This window comes from Melospiza melodia, chromosome 3 (genome assembly GCF_035770615.1).
Source record: "Melospiza melodia melodia isolate bMelMel2 chromosome 3, bMelMel2.pri, whole genome shotgun sequence".
NCBI classification, from domain to species: domain Eukaryota; kingdom Metazoa; phylum Chordata; class Aves; order Passeriformes; family Passerellidae; genus Melospiza; species Melospiza melodia.
Window position 1 is genome coordinate 11,761,111 of NC_086196.1, and position 20,170 is coordinate 11,781,280.

A 20,170-nucleotide genomic window follows, 5' to 3' on the forward strand; every position below is an offset into this window, starting at 1 on the left:
GACTAATCATTGGCATTGGCTAATGGCAATTTTTAATCAAATCTTATTATTAAATCAGAATATAAAAGATTTAGAAAATGCAAGGTTGCAGCTAGAGGTCATTAGTCATGAGCACAAGAAGTAATCAATACAATTATGGTTGCTCAAATTGTGTTGGATGGGCCAGGTGGCGCAGTGTGATAATGCGTTACCCTTTCACCCCGGCTGTCCTGCCTGCATCGCAGATAGCGGCGCGTCTGCTGCCTCCATCTAATCTCTGGTGGATGCTTGAACGTGCAGAAACCATTAAAAGGAATTCAGCAAACTGGGCTAAATTCAATTCCTGGTCACACGGGTGTAAATTTTCAGTGGAGTTATTCCAGATTTATTGTTGTCCCGTTGCAAATTTTTTAGCTCTCTCTTTTAAACCTAAGATATTGTTTTGGATAATAGGCATGAGATGGAAATGCTCATTTTACAATGCCATCAACAGTCTAACCTACTGTTATTCACTGTAGTGCCAGTATGAAGTAATAAAAATAAAGTCATTGCAGATTTATACTAAAGCTAACGAGCGCAGAGCTGGTTGTTAAGCAGTTTCTTGCAGTTCCTTTCTGTTACGAGAATGTGATACTGAGGTTGCCTTATTTTCTTTGTCTTAGGAATATATTTAATAAAGGATCCTCAGGAAGTAAAAAAGGGGTTAGGAAAGGCTAAAAATTTTGGAATTCTAGGTACCAGCTGGAGCTAGAAACAATCTGTGAAAAAGCTACACTTCATCCTAATAAATAATTTAATCTCAAAAGGGTGAGATGGCACTAGAAAAATTACACTACCTGTAAATCTGGCCCTACTGGCAAGCGTTCAAACAAAAATATTACCATCCATGAGCATTTACTTTCCAGAAGACATGCTTTTCTTTATCTCCTTTCAACAATATGATTGACTCAACTCCTATCTTAGGCAATTTTTTTAAGGATTTCACAGATGCATCTGCCTGGACAAGAAGTGATGGTCTCCCTCCCCTCTCATCAGAGGGGGGCATTGAAAAATGTTTCGTTACCAAAAGAGATTATGTCTGAGGCACTCACACATCAAGAATATTACATTCTCTGAAAATTGCAAAATTTCCCTAAATACTTATTTTGGAGTCCATTTTGTCTAACAAAAATATCATCAGTTTCAATTTGTGTCATTGTATTCCTTGCATTTTTCTATATATCTACCCTCTAATGCAAACAAAAGGAAATTCCAACATTGTAAAAATCCTCTGTACTCATGAAGGTGACATTTCCTTACAAAAACCCAAGAGGCCAACATAAGTAGACTACTGATTTTTTTTCCCACTTTTTTGAAAACAGTGAAAATATCTCCTTTTTTATACCTGCTTCATCCTGTGAACCTTCATATATGTATGAATAAGAAATAAAACTTCACACAAGCTAACTAACTACCAACCATATAGACATAATTGCTTTTGGAAATATTGTACTTGAAGACATTTTCATGTCAGCTGTATGTGTTTGAGTATCATCATAACATGGTGTTTACACCAGATTAATACCATATGCTGTGTGGGAATTATGTCAGGTTATAAATGGAAATACAGTATAATATCTGAAATTCAGGAGTGCTTTAGAATCTGATTTCTGTTAAAGTGCTGCTATTCTAGAAGAACATAAGTTTGAATAACATTACTTTTGATTTACACCAGTATAGCGCAGATAAAACCCCATTCCAGCTGCCTTAAATTTTGTTAAACAAGTGTTAAAATTATCACCAATTAAAACTGTTTCCACACACTGCTAGTGGATTCATGACCTCATTAAGGCAGCCAGGAGTGCTGCCACAGAATCATGGTGAGGCCTCAGATCTGATGAGAGTCATTTTTCTAGCTTTTCTTCTCCCAAAATGATGCCGCTCTCCCATGTCTCCTCTAGGCCTCTTGTGAGACCTGTCAACACATTTTAGCTCAAAGCTGAGAGCACTTCTTTAATCTGCATTTTACTCACTGCCTATGTAATTTAACAGTTGTCGAGCAGGTCAGGAATAGGAATAAAAGTACAAAAACACAAAAGTGGGGAAAGATGAGGGGTGTTTAGAACACAGCAGAAGTGAGCCTAAACAGAAAGCAGTTAAAAACAGTGGAAAAAAGGCAAATTAAGGAGCAGAGCGAGAGTACGAAAGCCAGTAAAATCCAAGAGAGCTTTCCACTGATTTTAATCAGACCCCCTGGGAATGACAGAGAGGAGAATAATAAAGGACATTGAGAGAGATGGCATCATTACAGTAAAAGGGCTTAGCAAAAGGAGAGCGGATGCTGACAGCAAGTGAAGGTTTACCAAGGGAGCATCTTCCCACACCACCGAGGAGGAGGCAGCGGGCTCCATCCTGGGCTAAGCTGACCAGCTTCAGGAGCCAGACTGCCACATTAAGTCAGCCTCGTGCTCCAGTCTCCATTCTGCTCTCCATGGGGCTCATTATCCACTACTCCAGCTCAGTGCTCAGGCTCCCACACAGAGAGGCTTCCCAGCGAGCCGGGGCAGCACAGGGGCAGAGCAGGAGTAGAGCTGGGTCACCCCCAAGTCCCTGCAGACCTGACCCACCTTTGTTTCACATTCAGGCTGCTCAAAATTAGGCAAACACCTGACCCCTTGGACAGCTTCTTAAATTCACACTTAACTTCTTCTGAGCAGACAACATTACTGAGGTCAGCAGATTGGAAAAAAGGAAAAATATCAGAAAATGCCATGAGTTTAAGTAACATTACATTATTAAATGTGCAACATTATATGAGAAGCTTTCAGAAAATTACAGTATCTGAGATCACAAAAATAAAGGGCGTACTGGTTCCTCAGAAAACAGAATTCAGGTTTAAAGATGATTTTAAATTTGGAGTGGATATGCATGCTAGCACCACAGCATCTCACATAAGGACTGAAGTATCTTCTAGATATTCCATGGAATGTTTTCTGTGTGCTGCAGTAAGTTCTCCCATGCATTTTCCACTAAAACATATTCATGTTATTCACTTAAACGTTATTTAACTCTCTTAGGGATGACAGATTGCCATTTTGATTAAAAATTTAAGGGTTTGCTGTTGATTTGACCCTGATTCATACACTGAGTAGGACGTGATATCTTTTGTGCTAATCTAGTTCCAAGCAGATTTAAATATATAGATATATATATATACACACATATATGTATATAAAAAAAACTATGTTGGAGGATTGACTGTAGAAGGAGAGCATTAACTCTGTCTTTACACGGGACCTATTAATATGAAAATTATTGTAATATGATTAACGGCTCCTCTTAACACCAAAGAGAGTGTGTCTTGAGAGATTATTCTGCAAGATGATAACATTTCCCTATCCAGTTTGTAACCCTAGGGAAAACTGAAAAAATATGGATTTTGACTTGAACAATAATGAAATGGTAAGTGATATAGCTTTGCTGTCTTATAATGACTGTATTAATTTGCAAGCTGTACTGCTAAACCAGAATAGAGGTGCTCGAGGAGATATGCCTGTTATCTAGGCAACAGTTAATATGATGAAAATGCTATTTAGAAGCAGCTCCATATCTTTATCATAAATATAACATTAATTCCTTGAGAGTCTCCATGAAGTCCTGGTAAAATGTAATAAATGCGACATAATCAAAAAGAGAAGGCTGTCATTTATAACCATTCCCAATATTAGTTATGGATCTTTTAAAGTTTGAAAGCACTTTCTGTAAGAGAATGTCCTATATATTCCATCCCATATTACTTCCCCAGTTTAGAGAAATGACTCAAGTGTGATAAAGAGATTCAATTTTTACCTCTTGCTTGCTTTTTTGAGTTAGCATGGCAGACCTTATCTATTAATTTGCCAGGGAGAATTTCTCTTCAATGATGCTCTTTTCCTCAAAAGTGAAAGTCTTTTAAATTTTAATTTTAGTGTGAGAAGGAAGTACTCCACAAGCAAATGACAAAATGGAACTATATACAGACTGATGTTTTATCACCTTTCATCAGGCTGAAAGTGCAAAGTTTCTGTGAATGCAATTCTCTCACAATTGTCAGAATTTTATATTACTGATATTTATATATGGCTGGGCAGAATAAGCCTTTTTATTCACTGGTGAGGCTGTCCGGTACAGATTTCATGTCATGTTTACTGAAGTTGAACTTAATTTGACAAGACCATAAACGACAGCAATTTTTTCTATGACAACAGCCTAACTTTAGTTTTGGGGAAACAATATTTTTTAAGTTTCCTGGAAGTCAGTATAGTGGTCTGAGAGCTGTAGGACTGAACCAAGCAATAAACACAGGGTCATAACAAGTAACATGCAATTACACAATATGCAGTCCAGACCTCAATCAGAGCCTTTCTGGCCTGGCTTCTGCACGGAACTCATTGTCTCTCCTTGGATCACAGTGCAAATATGCTGGCACACTCTACACACACCCTTGGGCAGAAATGATGAGGCAGGATGAGAAGGAGCAGTGGCTTCTACATGCTGCAGTACATCACCTCTTTGTACAGTGCTGCAAAGGGCTGTTCTCCTTCACAAGCCACTGCTCCAAGTGTTTCACCCCTGAGCATCCCTTTTACAGAAGTATCTAACATGAGCTAACAGTCTGATGTTCATAAAGGGAGAGTATTCAAGATAGCATTGATAGATGTTTGCCCTTGCCTGGCTGCATAAAACAGACAATCAGTTTGTGGGAGGTTTTTTCTCAGTTTTCTTACGGAGTGCTGAATTAACTTTGGGCCTAGACATTATGGAAGGTCAGTTCAGCAGCTTCATGTTCCTCATGAGACAGATGTCTGCAACAGGCTGAAGGGTGTGATGTTGCTACAAACTTTGTAGGCAAGTCTGATGTTTTCAAATACTTAGTGGTACTATGGAGTTACCTGAGGATCCTCAAGGATGGGGAATGCTTAAATCCTTCTGGATAAGGGACAAAAAGAAACCCTGCTTTTCAAGGAAAGATTGGGTGTTCTAATTCTGGTTAAAGGAAAGAGAGAGAGAAAGCTGGGAATGATTTGGCTCAGACCATGTCTTCTGATGTTTACCTGTGAAGTAAATTATCAGGTTTATTCTCTATGTGACGGGGCCATGAAAATGTACTGTGACATGTTGAAACATATGTCCATCTCTGAAGGAGAAAAACACTAAGGGAAAAAAATATGGGAAATGTTTAAAATGTGTATTCTGTTTAGGTTTTTTTCATCAAATATAAAGCACCTCAAACTGTTCATCAGCCAAACCAGCAGCTGATTTATTATAAATGAGAATAGGAATATTATGAGACAAGATTCTCTCTGCTTACCATCCACATAAGTAGGTGCTCAAATAAGTTCTCTTTCTACATATTCTACACGTTGATGTGATAGCCACAGATTTCTGTATCACCAAACACAAAAGCCTCCACCACCTCCTCCTGAGACAGAACTGACAGAAATTTATTGGGAATCTGAGGATATTCTCCCCACACTTGTATTTTCCTTTAAACACTCTCATTTTAGGGGAGCAGGAAGGAAGTTCTTTTATTCATCTTTGGTGTGCACAAAGTCTCAGTTTCTGTGCAGATTACAGGACGTTATGGCATTGTCTATGTCAATATTGTCTGAGTGCATTCTTAAACCCTGTAGCTCTGAGCAGGTAGGATTCTGTCTGTACCTAAATGATAAGACTGTATCTGCTATAAATATAATAGCCTCATCCACACACACATACAAATGGCTACAGAAGAGTAATGAGACATCTTGTTTTGCCAAATATACACCCTAATAAAAGAAATCAGAGACTACTTTTTAGCTCTTGAGACTTTTAATCTTTAAACATTTGAGTTCAAGTTTCTCTTGGCTCTGAGAATATTCAGTTTTTTATTATATTATTTTGTTGTTCCTTTCCCCCACTAAAATCCTAGTGAATTATTTAATTACAAATAAGACTCTTGGCACATGTTTCAATTTAAAGAGAAAATTTTTTTCCTGCTAAATTTATGTCTTTTCTTCAGTGAAGGGACAAGTTTAAATTGCAACAGGGAACACAATCATCCCATAAAGGTTTGGAAAAGCCCTCATTTTCTTCTAAAGCTTAAAATACTTTTCAAAAACTGACTCCCAGCAAGGCTGTTTCAACACAGCTATTAAAATATAAGTGACCATTTTCATTTAGGTTTATGCAAAAAAGAATCCATTGTCATTTAAGTCTACTGCCAATTTCTCAGCTGGTATAAATCACCATTATTCCAGCTTAGTGGAGTAAAACTGCTGTGCATCCAATCCAGGATCTGGCTCCTGTTTTCTATTAACTCGGGCAAAGGGTACCTGGATGAAATCCTCTAGCCTGTGTTTTACAGGTAGTTAGACTCCAAGCTCTAATGATCTCTCTTCTGCCTTTGAAACCTATGAATCTAATGAAAATTATGTGCATGCATCAAGGGGAAAATATACCTGTTTACTGCACAAAATTCTTGTGCCTCATTTCACAAGACATAGAAACGGGGCTATTTCTTAAGCCAGGATTTCTTTTTGCAGTATTGATAATTATATTACAAACAGTAATTAGCACATGAAATTAATAAATCTTTTGCTCCTTCATTTACACCAGTTTCCTATATTGTATTAGTAACCACACATTAGCTAATCAGCAGGTTGGGAGGGAAAGCTGCCAAAAGCAGATCTGATAATTGGCAGCAGTCAAACAATCATAGCAGGAAACTTTACACTTCCTGCGGACAAGGCTACTGATGGAGACAATGCTGAGATACGACATTAGGGGGGAAAAAACTACCGTGTTTTGTTCTTTCATGTTTCATTATCTCCTGTAAAACTGGATCCACATATCACAGGGAGATACAAGCATTTTGCACAGAAACTATATAGATAACCACCATTGGTTAAGGAAAATTTGGTAATCTAGTGATCATCTAGAAGCATTCCCAGATTGGTCCTCTGCCAAATGTAACAAGACATTTAAAACACAGTTCTATCTCTGTAAGTCCACACACGGTACAGTTATTACTGTAATAAGTGATCACTTGACACATTTCACTGCATAACATTGTTCTGAGATAAAGATCAACAAATCCATCCTCCAGCAAGGAAATTTAGACACACACTAGCTGAGTTTTAGACCAAATCCAACACTTAGATACCTCAGATAGTATTTAATTCAATATTCTAAATTTTCCCTCATCTAATGCTTAGCCTTTGCACCATCTGAAGTTCTTCAAGTATTAAGACTAAAGTTTCCCTAGTCATTGCAGTGATTCTCCTTCTAGACATAGATAGAAATGCTTCAATTTTACAGTATAAAGAACCCAGGAATCAAAAATAGCTTTGACTCCAAGCATTATCCACAGCTTGGCATCCTTAATTTATCTTCTTCCTGAAGGCATTCTTGCTTATGTTTTACATCAAATATCCCCAAGATTAAATACGGTAATCGTATTTCAGATAAGCAGAGTTGAAGAACTCCCACTTCTGCTCATACATAGGTGACTTGGTCCCTCTGGGCCACCATCTCTGTAAGCCTCTTTCACAAGGAGGAACATTTTCCATAGGAAAACATCAGATTTCCTTTCTGCAAAATGGCCTGTATCTGGACAGGCAGGACAATTCCAAGAACTTCACTTCATGCTTTGACAGAAATAACTGGTATATATTCACTATATAAAGCAAAGGGGTAGGAGAAGGCACAAGATTATGAATCCTAAGAATTAGCTATATCTTAGATGATATTCCTGTATCTTAATATGCATAGTGCCTATACACCCACAAGGCCAGTATTTAAGAAACACCCTTGGCACTAGCAGTTTCCACCATTTTCCCTATTACTGAGGGCTAATCAGTGTCTTTCCTTAAACTGTAGCCCCCTCATGCCAAGCTGTCAAATAAAGGACCAAATCTTAACAAATTTCTAAATGTGCAGGAAGCAAATCTATTTAGGCATCTTTTATCTTCCTAAAGAAATAACATGTAATTTTATTAAAAAATGGGGAGTGAGAAGGTTGAAAAAAAAAATCCTGAATCATAGCAAAACACAGAATGAAAGAATTTCAAATGGTAAAGGAAGAGGAGTACTAGGTCATGTATCTGGTCTGCTTAAACTTATCTGTCCTATTCACTGTTTTTACTGTCTTTTACATTGGTTTTGGGCTGTGTTTCTAGTCCATGCATATACAGGGCCCCAAATACAAGGTTCTCATCTGCACCAGTTTTCAGGCAGGGAACAAATAAACAAACACAAGTCAATATAAACTAATGACAGAGAATTAACACCTGAGGAACAGTCAGTGCATTGCACTCATTTTCAAGCACCTTGAGATGACAATGCTTCAAATAAGAGATGAGAAGTCCACTGAGATGTACAAAAAAGAGATATACCGTGTAGGAGCCAGAAGAGCAAGATCCAATCCAGTCTTTGAAATCAGACTGCCTTTGCTGACAATGTGAGGGTAGATACACTCCTTGGAAGGTGTGGGTTTTGGGAAGAGATTTGTAAAACTTCTGCTATGTAGGAATATGATCACCATCTGCTCAAGTCTGTTGAATTTTGCCTCTAAGATTTCCTTTACAGATCTAAGATGGAGCTCTTTGGCCAGCAAATTCTGGGACTGTACATCCTACCCTCATCTGCAGTCTCTCAAATATATGGAAAATGAGTCCACAAATTTGCACTGCTTCCTCCTACTAAGTGCTGAATACTTTAAGCTCTCAAGCATAACAGGACTTCAAAGGATATTGTCATTACTACCAAGTATCAAAATCAGAAGAAAAATGCAGGGTAAAAGGCCATCCTTGAGGTAATCCCTAATCTCCCAAAACATAGCAGTAAGCTTTGCTTTTTACTTTCAGTGCAAGCAGATCAGGACCCTCTGGTAAACCATGTGTTTTGTGGATTAAATGTTCACATTTCCAAGGTCACACAGCAAAAGGGAATGATAGTTTTCCCCTACAAATTTCAGATTTACCATTTAATTAATTGACTTTGGCAGTTGGCACACAACCTTTTTAAAAAAAATTCTGAAATGTCAGCCTTGAACAGGAAAAAAATAATTTGATGAATTTAATCTAAGTGCCAACCAAAGCACAAATGTTCCCTGTGGACCCGTTACAACACTGGAGTTCACAACTGATTGCTTGGGAATGAGCAAACTAATGCAGCAAAATATTTACTAGCCTAGTAGATGTAGTTTAATATATACACTCTACTTGCCAGATATTTATACCTGTATCCTGCAGAATGCTGAATTTTTCAAACTTGTTAAATTAATTAATTTGATTAAGGTAAATAAACAGAAATACAGGTTGCTCTTTTCCCAGACAAGAAGTTTCACTGACAGAGGGTATTCATTTATTATTTCTTTTTTTGCTGTTTTGTTGTTTTACAAATGTAAGAAAACACAAAAAAAATTATTCTCCTCCTTATTCTACATACTTTTCATGTAAATTATATATAGTTTACTGGATAGTCTTCAGAAATGAACTTCAGGTACCATCTGTATGTTTTTCTGGCACTATTTATTTGCAATTAACCAGGGCCTTATGTTTTATCCTCTGCAACTTAGAGTCTGAAATCCTGGAGGAGGTAAGTTTAGCAGAAGGGAATATTGAATTCAGCATCAGGCTTTCTAATGAGCAAAACCTATCCCACTATTCCATATTTAAACCATTGTGCCTGAGAAAGACTGTTCTTCCAAGGTAAGAAAATTCTCTTGGAGAAAAAAATACAAAACCCACCAAACAGTCCATTTTAATAGCACCTGCAAGTGCAGATTAAACTATTTGTAACGATTCATTAAACTCGATGGCTCAGATACTACACCACTGAGAACAAGCTCCACTGTTTTCACCAGAACACAAGGACTTAACTGAGACACTGTAGCAATTTACCCCAAGGGACTCAAGGTGTCCAATCCCATAATAACCTTCTCATGCTGCAGAGCTTCTCCTGAGGTCAGTGTTTAAAAAGCAGAACCTGCAAGAGAACAGATATTCATGAGGCACCAGAAACTTTATTGATGCTGGAGACCGTTTCTTCTTCTCCTCTTTCAACCCACCACACTCATCCCACTCCACCCACAGAAACCACACATCTTGAAACTTGCAGATGCACTCATCTATCAGCAGAGACACACGGCTTTGGGAGAATGCATGAGCAAAATGCAGCAAGCTCAGAAAAATCCCTTTATTCATAAAATCACCCAAATTATCTGTGTGCAGCTTCCCATATGAGAAATAGTAGTCAAAGATACAGCAATGAGGCAGAGCTATGAGCCATACCAACATTTTCCAGGAAGAAATAGGCAGATAAACACAGACAATTGCATCACTATTAGCTAAATCACTTCTCTACTTTTGAACATGGAGCTAAACCTTGCAGGCAGTAAATAGTTTGTCACAACATGGCACACCCCATGTTTTCACAGCACTGCTTTCACTAATTGTATTTCAGTGTCTTAAGTGCTGAGTGTTAGGTGCTTTAGCACCCTTCCCAGAAACACCCACCTGTGATGGTAAGATTAGTGGAAATGACTTGTGATGCTGAAAATATAAACTTTTCATCCCAGACATTGGTCACATTCTCCTAAACTGAGTGAAATTCTCTGAAACCTTGTAGTATGCAAGTACATCTGTGTGTGAGCATGTACAAAAGCAAGTGAGGGAGTGGGTGGGGGAAATATGTGTGGTACAGAACAAATAAAGCAGAAAACCCCAACCTTATCTCTTGCTGTGCACAAGGAAAGTCTATTTGTGTCAATGCAAGTAATTCTGAAGCAAACAAACAAGACAAGAAGGAGTAAATGACCGTGTTTCCCTCCAGATTTTTTTATATCATCCCTGAACATTGGTATCAACACATTAAGGAGAGGGAACTGGTGAATTTTACAAGCAGGAGAATATGAATAAACATCAACAGAAAATAAGGAGCTAACAAGTCATGAGGATTACTGAAATTGGACTGCCTGGTTAAATTAAATCAGGACAGGGCGAAAAAAATATAGCCAAACCACAAAATATTGACCTCCCCATTTCACAAAAATAATTTTACTATTTCTTGGTATAAATTTTCTGGAATCAAGTAAGAAACAGACAGTCTGAACTCCCCTCTCTCTTCTCAGGTTCATTAGCAGCAAGGGGCACAATGAGGAAGCTGTGACTGGGAAGAAGTGGCCCTGCTCTGAGCATCTCCCCACTGTGGTCACAGCAACTGCCATCAGCTACCACACACATTCACAAGTGGGCTTTGCATATCATACAGATTACAAAGCAGAACAACAGAAAGTACCCTTCAACATGAGAACAGTTTTTCTGCTTGAGACCAAGAGCTTTTCCAGCCTTTTATCTCATTTCCAGCAACGGAGCTAAGGAAGGGCAAAAGAACAGGGCAAATATATACTCAGAGTTTCTTGATTGACTCACTCATCCCTTCATGATGTGTTGTTAGGCACTCTCTGATAAGAAGGTATTTTAATAGTTCAGTGGATTTTTATTCCACGAACATGTTTAACAGCTTTCTATGAATGTCTAAACTTCTTTTGCATTCATGAAATAATGACCTGCACAGCTCAACTACACACCTGATATTTGTTTCAAACCTGCTATCCAGTGGTTTACCTATGGTGCTTTCTAGGTCCAGTGTTACCAAAAGGGTTAAACAATAATTCTGTGTTCACCTCCCTGCACTGTGATCTCAGGCATTCCCTTCACTTGCTCCTTTCATATCAAACACCCACAGCCTATTTTATCTCCCTCTGAAGAAGCTGTCCCACACACTTGACAACCTCTCCTGACTTCATCACTGTTGGGATCTGTGCTGATGGTTTTGGAGACCTCAGATATTCCTTCTGAGTGGTAAGAGCCAGTTCAAAAACCACTACTGACTATATAATGTTAGCATCTCTTTACAGTTCTAACTACTGAATTGTACCTGACATTTTGTCAGTCAGTCAGTATCACCATACTCCTCTGCAATTCTTTCCAGCATGTATTTTTTTTCTAATACCATTATATTATTTGAAAACTTTGTTATTTCAATATTTCTTTTGCCAGCTCTTCTACTGACTGTCTCTTGCTTATATCTTTGAGGGACTTCACTGATGATTTTCTGTTGGAAAAGCTGACTGGTTACTCTTATGCTTTTAATTAGTCCTTATGAAGAAGCAGAGATGCAGAAGAATAGGATTAAATAAATATGAAAAATCAGTCTGTTATGATACAGTGCTGCAAGTTTCATTATTGGAGCTTCTAGTGGTACCTGTGTTATAAGGTCCATGAAATAAAAGTTCTTCCAAAAACACTCCACACTACAGAACTAAGGATCTTTGATCAAGCAGCTACGTCATAAAGTTAAAAATAATGTCTTTTAGCTGAGAACCCTTCATTAAACTCCTTATTAATAGCTCTGGAAAGGTTTTTGTATTGGAATACTGTCATTTTTTTACAAAAACATCTACTTCTTCTGGAAATACAATATTCTGAAAAAAAATTCCCCATACCCAAAGTGCTTAAACTTGTAAATGGTGCCACTGTGGTGACTAATAGCAGTTGTATATGATTTGCCTTATTCTCATGTCTCTGAGCAGGGCACTCTGGCTAGGTACTAAGATATTGTTTCTCAGTGTGCACCACAGCCACAAAGTTCAATGATGGATTTTCAATATTCAGACCCTAACTTGCCCTTCAAAAATAGCTGCCAGATACTTGTAGAAAAACTCAATCATCTCCTGCTATTTTCAATTCTTGTGCTGTTTAAATATTTTATTATTATTAATTTTTCTTGAGCTGAATAATAATAAATTAGAAGAAATCTAATATATGGGCTTCTAATGCTACCAAGCAGTTTAACAAATAATTTAGATGTACATTTTTAGAAATTCTAAATGTTCTGTTTCCCTTCTACAGGAAGTACTAGGGAATGGTTATTATCCAGCCCTTTTCAATTGCAGAATATTGGTAATTATTGATTTTTGCAAATGATCAGATTCCTTTGAAGGCATTTATATGATCAGTAAGCTGCATTGGCAAGCCATAAAATGATACCATAATATAGATGGCATTTAAATAAGCATTTGTAAATGCAGAGAATGTGTGCATCTTACAAAGTTGTCTTGCATTTTACAATATCATTATTCCATTTTTCTTTTCAATTACAAGGCTAATGATCTGCTTTTGCTCTGTATATCATTGCCTGCATAGGTCCTTGATCCTTCCACATGCAACCATCATACTCTGCAAAAATTGGGGTTCTACTTCTCTTCATGTCTAAGTCTTTGAGATAAGCCTAGGTGGCAAGGTGACCAGAACTTCTCTGGAATGAGGCAAGTTTAAAAAAATGAAAGTAACAGATCTGTGATTTCTGCCTTCTCTGTACCTTGCACTTAATTTTATAGTTAAACACAGAATTTGTGTTTGTTGGTTGTTTGGTTTTTTCAAGAAACTTTTCTTTTTTATATTGCTGACTTCACAAGACTCTCTTTTGAGTCAGATATTTTGTCCCTCTGAAATTTGCATGGTTTTTTGCCAGAAAAAAAAAAAAAGGAAACTTGGTCTTTTTGGAGGTAAGGTTTTTCCTTTTGCAATTCAAAACATACATATTAGCAGTTCAGTAGAATTTGCATTTTCCTAGGTTGTTTTTTTTTTTTATTAGTCTTGATCGGAAGTGGTCAAAATTAAAAGTCCTGGTGTGAGATTTTGCATCTGGCCATCCAACTCTGAAATATAGCAATATATATTTGTGATAGGCTATGAGGTGAAATCCTTCTGTTTTCCCGTTTGTCCATTACTCAGAAGTTATTTTGACTAATCATCAAGGTACAGTGACAATCCCTAGGAGCAAGGAAGTCCACCATGCCTGATGGAGCCCAAAACTCAGGACAAAATGAATCCTGACAAGAGGTCAGGCTTTGAACATATAGTTTCCTTCCACAAATTTCTAACCTAACCATGTCTTTTACATTTGCCTTGCCAATCACTTTCCCAAATCCATGAAAAGCATAATAAGAACACACAACATGTTACTGGAAAGCTTCTGGATGAGATAGGAATCAGCTCCTCCTCCAAATCCGTCATGCATGAGATTTATTTGTGAATAAGACTGAACTGGTTGGAGTCTGCATTGCTATCACAGCAGCTACATGTGCTTCCAAGATGCTTTTGTTAGACATGCAAGGTCAAGGAGAGAAAAGCTATGGGCAGGTACTGGGCCCAAGAAATCCCTTGTGAAAGGCTATTCATCTGTGGCATACAGATATTCTTTCCTTCTGCACATAAAAATAGACAGAATGGACTCTAAATAGTCTGGGAGTTCTTTCATAAATTTTATTTATGCTGTCCTGTTATTAGTTTCTTAAGTGGACCCTTTCATAAAGCATTCTTTTAACAGCAAGGACTGGACTTGGCAGAGCAAGCACTTAGTCCCTGCTGCTGCGTGGACTTTACTGCCAAACCATAATGCCATTGATCTGTTAAATAAAGGTAAACTTTGAAAGAAGTAGTACCACTTCCCCTTCACAGTAATTTTAAATGAAATGTACTTTTCATGCAGCAATTTAATTTCAGTAGGACTAGCTCAGTAAGTAAGGTCAAGACCTTGTAAGAACTGTAGAGGCTAATGTTGCTGATCTTGACAAATTAGGTAGAGTGTCATAGCATTACTCCATGTATTAGTTTAGGAGGTCAATAAAATCAAGAGATGGAGGGTTAGAACATACTGTTAAAAGCACTGTTCCTGTAGTTATATATCTAATACAATGTTTGGAGACTTGAACGTGCAATTTGGAAATGGGAAGGTACTAATCTCTATTTCTTTCTTGGGCTGCAGTGTTTTATGTGGCCTTGAGGACCATCTGCCCTTACAATAGTCTTACCTATTCAATAGAGGTGCTGTGAGCATTAGCTAATGACTCCTAAGTGCTTCAAACACATAAAGCCCTATGCCTCACAAATATATATATATTATGAAATATAATTACCTAGTTATTGGAAAAGTCCCCGATTGTCTCTCAGAAACAGCTGTCACACAGCACTTACTATACATAGGGAGTGACACATAATGATGAGATAGTTAAAATGATACTCTTGCTTCTAGACAGAGCATTTGCATTTTTGGAGAATTTTCTTGTTTCTTTTCAGGGATTGGCATAAGAAGCTTTCAGAAATGCTAAAAATATCTTTTTGTATTAACTAGCTTTCCTCTTCTTTGGGCTAAGCACACAGAGGTACAAAAACAGCTGTGATAGCTTCTGAATAATGACACTAAGGTTAGAAAACTGCAAATGATAGTATGTTACATGAAGCTATTTTATGTAGTAGTAGGGAACATTCATTAATAAAGAATTAATAAACTCTGAAATCATGACTATAGATTGCCCTTGGGCCCAACACATACCCATCGTATTTCACCCAATGACTTCTGCACAGACCCTACAATTTCTGGTCAAAGTCAGACAGCTTTTAGAAAAAATGTGTTTTGAAATCTTAAAATTACTAAGAATCAAACAATACCTGAGGAAAAAAAAAAAAAGCTGCTATAATCTCAAAAGTGCTACATCTTGTGTGAAGTTGTCCAGATTAAGCATTCAATCACAGGACCTTGCTGTGGCTTTTGTCTGCTAAATTAGAGATTGCCCATATATTGGAAAACTGTTTCTCTGCTTGGGACTTTGAGACCATGATCAAGCCATCTCTTAACCTTCTTTCAGATAATCTAAGTACACTGATCCTCTTTTATCTCTCAATGTCAGGCAGGATTTCAGACTTTCAATTGTTCTTGCTCTTCTTTTCTGCAACCTTTCAAGTTTGCCTTAATCCTTCATAAGTAAGGATATTCAGCAAAAGGATTACAGGATTCTGGGATGAAACCCATGGGAAACACCCATAACTCTGGAGCACCAATGATGGGATAGTATTAAAATCAGGGGCCATCAGTTTTTTGCATGGCTCCAGAGAAGTCAAGCTGGGAGGCTGCTCTTATGATGGAAATTGAAGAATTCTCTTGACCCAGTGGCTGGAAGGAAGAAAAAGCAAAAACTTTCAGAGCCAGAGCCACTAGAACTTAGTCTTCAGCAGGAGAATTTATATTTATGGGATTTTTTTTTCCAGTCTGAACTAGAACTAAACAATTTTTTTAAGCTCAGAAAGGTCTAGGAAATTGATTCAGCTTTCCTCAACAATTTTATTAAAGATACTAGCTTTTTTTCATTCTTTATTGACTGCATCCCATGACAGCATTTACAAGATCTGTGACTGAGAAAATATCTCTTTAAACTTTACAGATTATTTTACTAAATCAAGTGGATTTCTATTATAGTCAAAAATTAGCAGACCAGACTCCAATTGTCCTGTGACAATTAATGGGTGAGAACACATATATACATTAATATTTATACAACATGATTATGGAGTATTCTGAGTATTTGAAACTCACCAGTTAACCCAAAACCACCTTGGTGATTTAGACAATAGAACACTATCACACCTAATTTATAGATGTGTGGTCCAGCCAAAAGTGTACTGTTGCACCAAATTGAAATTACTGCTATGAACATAGAAAAAGAAAACAGAAACAAGTTTTGTTGAGACAGATCTGTGTACAGGTAATCAAGAGTCCCCTTCCTGATAGTTCTGACTGCCTGATAGATAAAATCAACAAATAGCCATTAATAGGTTAAAAATAGAATGAATAACTGAGATGATTAATACTGTTATTATCCTTATTCTCCGCTGTGTAATCTGTAAACTGTTGCTCTAGGCTAATTCATCATTGCCCTAATGCTTGTTTACTTGTTACTGGAATGTGCATATAAATTGCTCCTAAAAGAGAACAATGCATTGGTATAAATCAGGTCACATGATGCTCAACAACAATGAATGGGGGTTTGGGTTTTTATTCTTTCTGTCTTCTTCCTACTCCTCTTGTCAGAGCCCACCTGTGCATGCTCCATCACCCCCACAGGCATTTGGCAGTAACTGAGTCATGCTAATGCCGTGCCCTCCACTGCGACTGAAGGGTCAGGTGAGATGCTGAAAAGACCCATTAGGTATCAGTCTTTCTGCTGACATCTTCCTCTCCTTAACCACCTATCCTGCTCCATCCCAGAGAACCAATGCAGAAAACTCAGCCTTCCAGCCTAAATGTTACACAGCAGTATGTGTTGTGCCAGTTTAAATTATTTCTCTGTAAATCCAGACAGTTCTGTAAGTAACAGAGCAATCAGTCAGCACTTGCAGCCATTTCTCTAAGGGAAGAAATGTAAACAACAATAAAAACAATGCAGGTGTATAGATCCTCTGCAGAAAAGTAGCAAGTCTTGTTATGTCCATTGCTCTGGTGGGCATCCTGGGCAGCATGGAATGTCTGGGGCAACAAATGCTGGCTTCAAAATACAGTGGTGTATTGTGTGTCTGTGCACTTAAACACGGCTCTAGGAGAGTTCAAGGTCCCACCTGAGGAAAAAGCTGGCTTGGGGTCTTGGCCAAGGTCAGCCTGCACTCAGAGAAAAGCCTAAGAGGCTCCTTTGCCCAGTGGGAATATAACCAATTTTAAAAAGTAACTCTTAATTTCATTCAGAAGCTCTAACACCCATTCTGCTTCTTAAATGTCAGAGACCAGGATAAAGGACAGGAAAAGAAAACTTCTGTTCCCTTTGTTTTTAATATATTTCTGTTTATCTCTTTGTTGTATCATTTTGTGAGGCAGTTTCAAAGCTTTGTAGGCAAGCTGAATATTAACCATCCACTGCGATCCTCTCAGTCACTCCTGGCACAGGTTAATCCCTGTATCATAGGCTGCCACCAGTTTGCTAAGCAGCTTAAAAGGACATGTTATAACTTTGACAATGACCTGCTAATGGTTTTACATTTCTCAGAAGTATTATGAGCTATCTTTGTCATTTTTATCTTCTAATGAGATCAATAAATTTAGGAAGCAGACATAGATGGTGCAAACTGCAATGCCACAGCCAAGGACGTGGCATGTATAACTGTTAAACTATAAATAATAATGCAGGAACTATAATCAAACCTTGACTTTTACAGAGGAAAATCAAGTTGCAAGTGCCACAGCATTAAAAAAATCTCCACATTTTTTAGGAGAAGTTTAACCCTTTATTTCTTCTTTTATATCACACCATATATCAATCCTTTTATGAAAAGCTTCACATTGAGATGTATGTTTCACTTATGGATTTTTTTTTCCCCTGTGGTAAATAGCAGTTCTTGACGTTTGAGCCCTCCCTCTCCATCTTTGGTGACTCTCCATGAAAAAAGCACGTCAGGTTAAAATTTTTGCCAGGCTGCATGGCAGATCTTACTGTTTCTTACAAATGTAACATTAGCTCTCCTTCTTCCTTCCAAACAACTATGAAAAGTTCCAGGCTTTAAAAAGGCAAAGATTGCAGGTAGCTTTCAGTGCACAGAGCCACAGCTTTGGGCTGTTCACATGTCCCACATGTACCTGTTTACAGCACACCTTGGGCTGGGATCCTGGGCCATCTCCAAGCAGCATGCATGCCAGAGAGACTCCTCTGCAGTATCCAAATGGTCCCCAGACATAACAAACCATTCTCAATATGTTTGCAAAAGTGCTAGTTGTACACAACACCTGGGAGCATGGTATCTTTACCCTCCTGTGAGCTTTACACCTGTGGTTATCCTCTCCAGTGCATATCTGGCCTAAACAAACGTGAAAATAAACTAACATTCAGTAACCCTAAGACCCACATTTGATTTTGCTGTGTCTGCAGGTTCTGTTGGATGGATCAGAAGTTTAAAGTCAAGCAGCTGAACCACTATATGTTTCTCTAGTCAGTAACTATGTGCACAGGAAGGTACAAACTGCAGGGCAAAAAAGATCTCTGGGAACATATGCCTTCAGGTATAAGAGTCCCAGGCAGAGAAACATCAAGGTGTAAGACAGCTAAATATTTAAATGGTCCTCATTTCTGCAGCATGCAAGCACTTGCCATGCAGTGGTTGTACTAAAGACAGAAAAAGGAAAGTACAATTTTACAATACATCAGCTGGCTACAGCTTCACATACGAATAAAATAGTTTACATTTCTCAGAGCAAGAGTCTGCTTAACCTACTATAGTTTTTAATTTTACCTAACTCAATGTGAAAAATACATTGTAGCAAACCATTACACACCCTACCTGTCTATTGTGTACAGAAGATTGTATTTAACACAGTCTGGATCTGCATGCTAGTCAGATATAAAAATTCTTTGACAATTAAATTTGATGACTGATTTTTGCCTTGTACAGTAATGATATTTTTAAAGAGATTACCCTTGACAATATTGAGGAGATATTCCAGTAGAGCACAGGTACTCTTCCCCATTCTTAGGCACAAAGCAAACTGTGCTGTCTGATTACAGAGCCTTACTCTGGAATACTACTTAAGCTGTGATGGTGTTAAATGTGGAAGGAGATTCATTCCAGCTAAACACGTGTCTACAAACAAAGAGAGGGCTAGCTACTCATCCAAGCACCCCAGGAACACATGGCTGCACTTGAAAAAGGTTTTCCAATTGCAAAAGAGAATGGTTTGGATTTTTTTTTTAGCAAATGATCACAGGCAATGAAAATTAAAGCACTGAGCACCTTTGAAACACCAGCAGTTCCTGAGTCAGTGCATTGCATTGTTGTGATGTCAGGAAAGAGCCGCAGGAAGGCTTTCAGAGGCACTGCAGCCGTGCTGCTCTAAGTGCTTACTGCTGACCCTGGCTCAGATGAGCCCAAGATACATGTGAGCAGAAAATCCATTACAGAAACTAAAGGCTGGGGAAGGAAGAAAAATAAGTCTCCTGTTATCAAATACCTCTCAAACAACTGTACACTCACAAACCAAGAACATTTTTTTCTGCCAGTTTTAAAAAAATGCTCGTTCTGATTTGGATGACAAAACTGGATTATGTTTTCTATTAGGTGTTCATGGGGCCTGAGGTAGACATGAGTGCCCAAGTTACTGGTTTTTGCCTAAGAAAAAGCACAGAGTTCAACACACACACTGTCCCTCAAGTATATGTGAGCAGGACTAATGCAAAGATACATGTGCAATATTTAATGTTGGATTTATTTCTCCAGCAACACCTGCATGCTGCTCTTCACCTGTTCCAAAAGGAGGTTAATAAGGGCTCCAAAATGGAAATTCTGGTCCCAGCTCTGTACCCTCCCTCACC

General features: G+C 38.0%; 1 long non-coding RNA gene across 1 annotated transcript in view; it reads right to left on the reverse strand.

The window, feature by feature from the left end:
• Positions 1–9,731: 9,731 nt before the first annotated feature.
• The window catches only part of LOC134416663 (uncharacterized), a 40,653-nt gene continuing 30,214 nt past the window's right edge, over positions 9,732–20,170 (reverse strand). The window contains exon 3 of the long non-coding RNA XR_010027315.1: positions 9,732–9,966. This is a non-coding gene — a long non-coding RNA (uncharacterized LOC134416663). The remainder of the gene's footprint in view (positions 9,967–20,170) is intronic.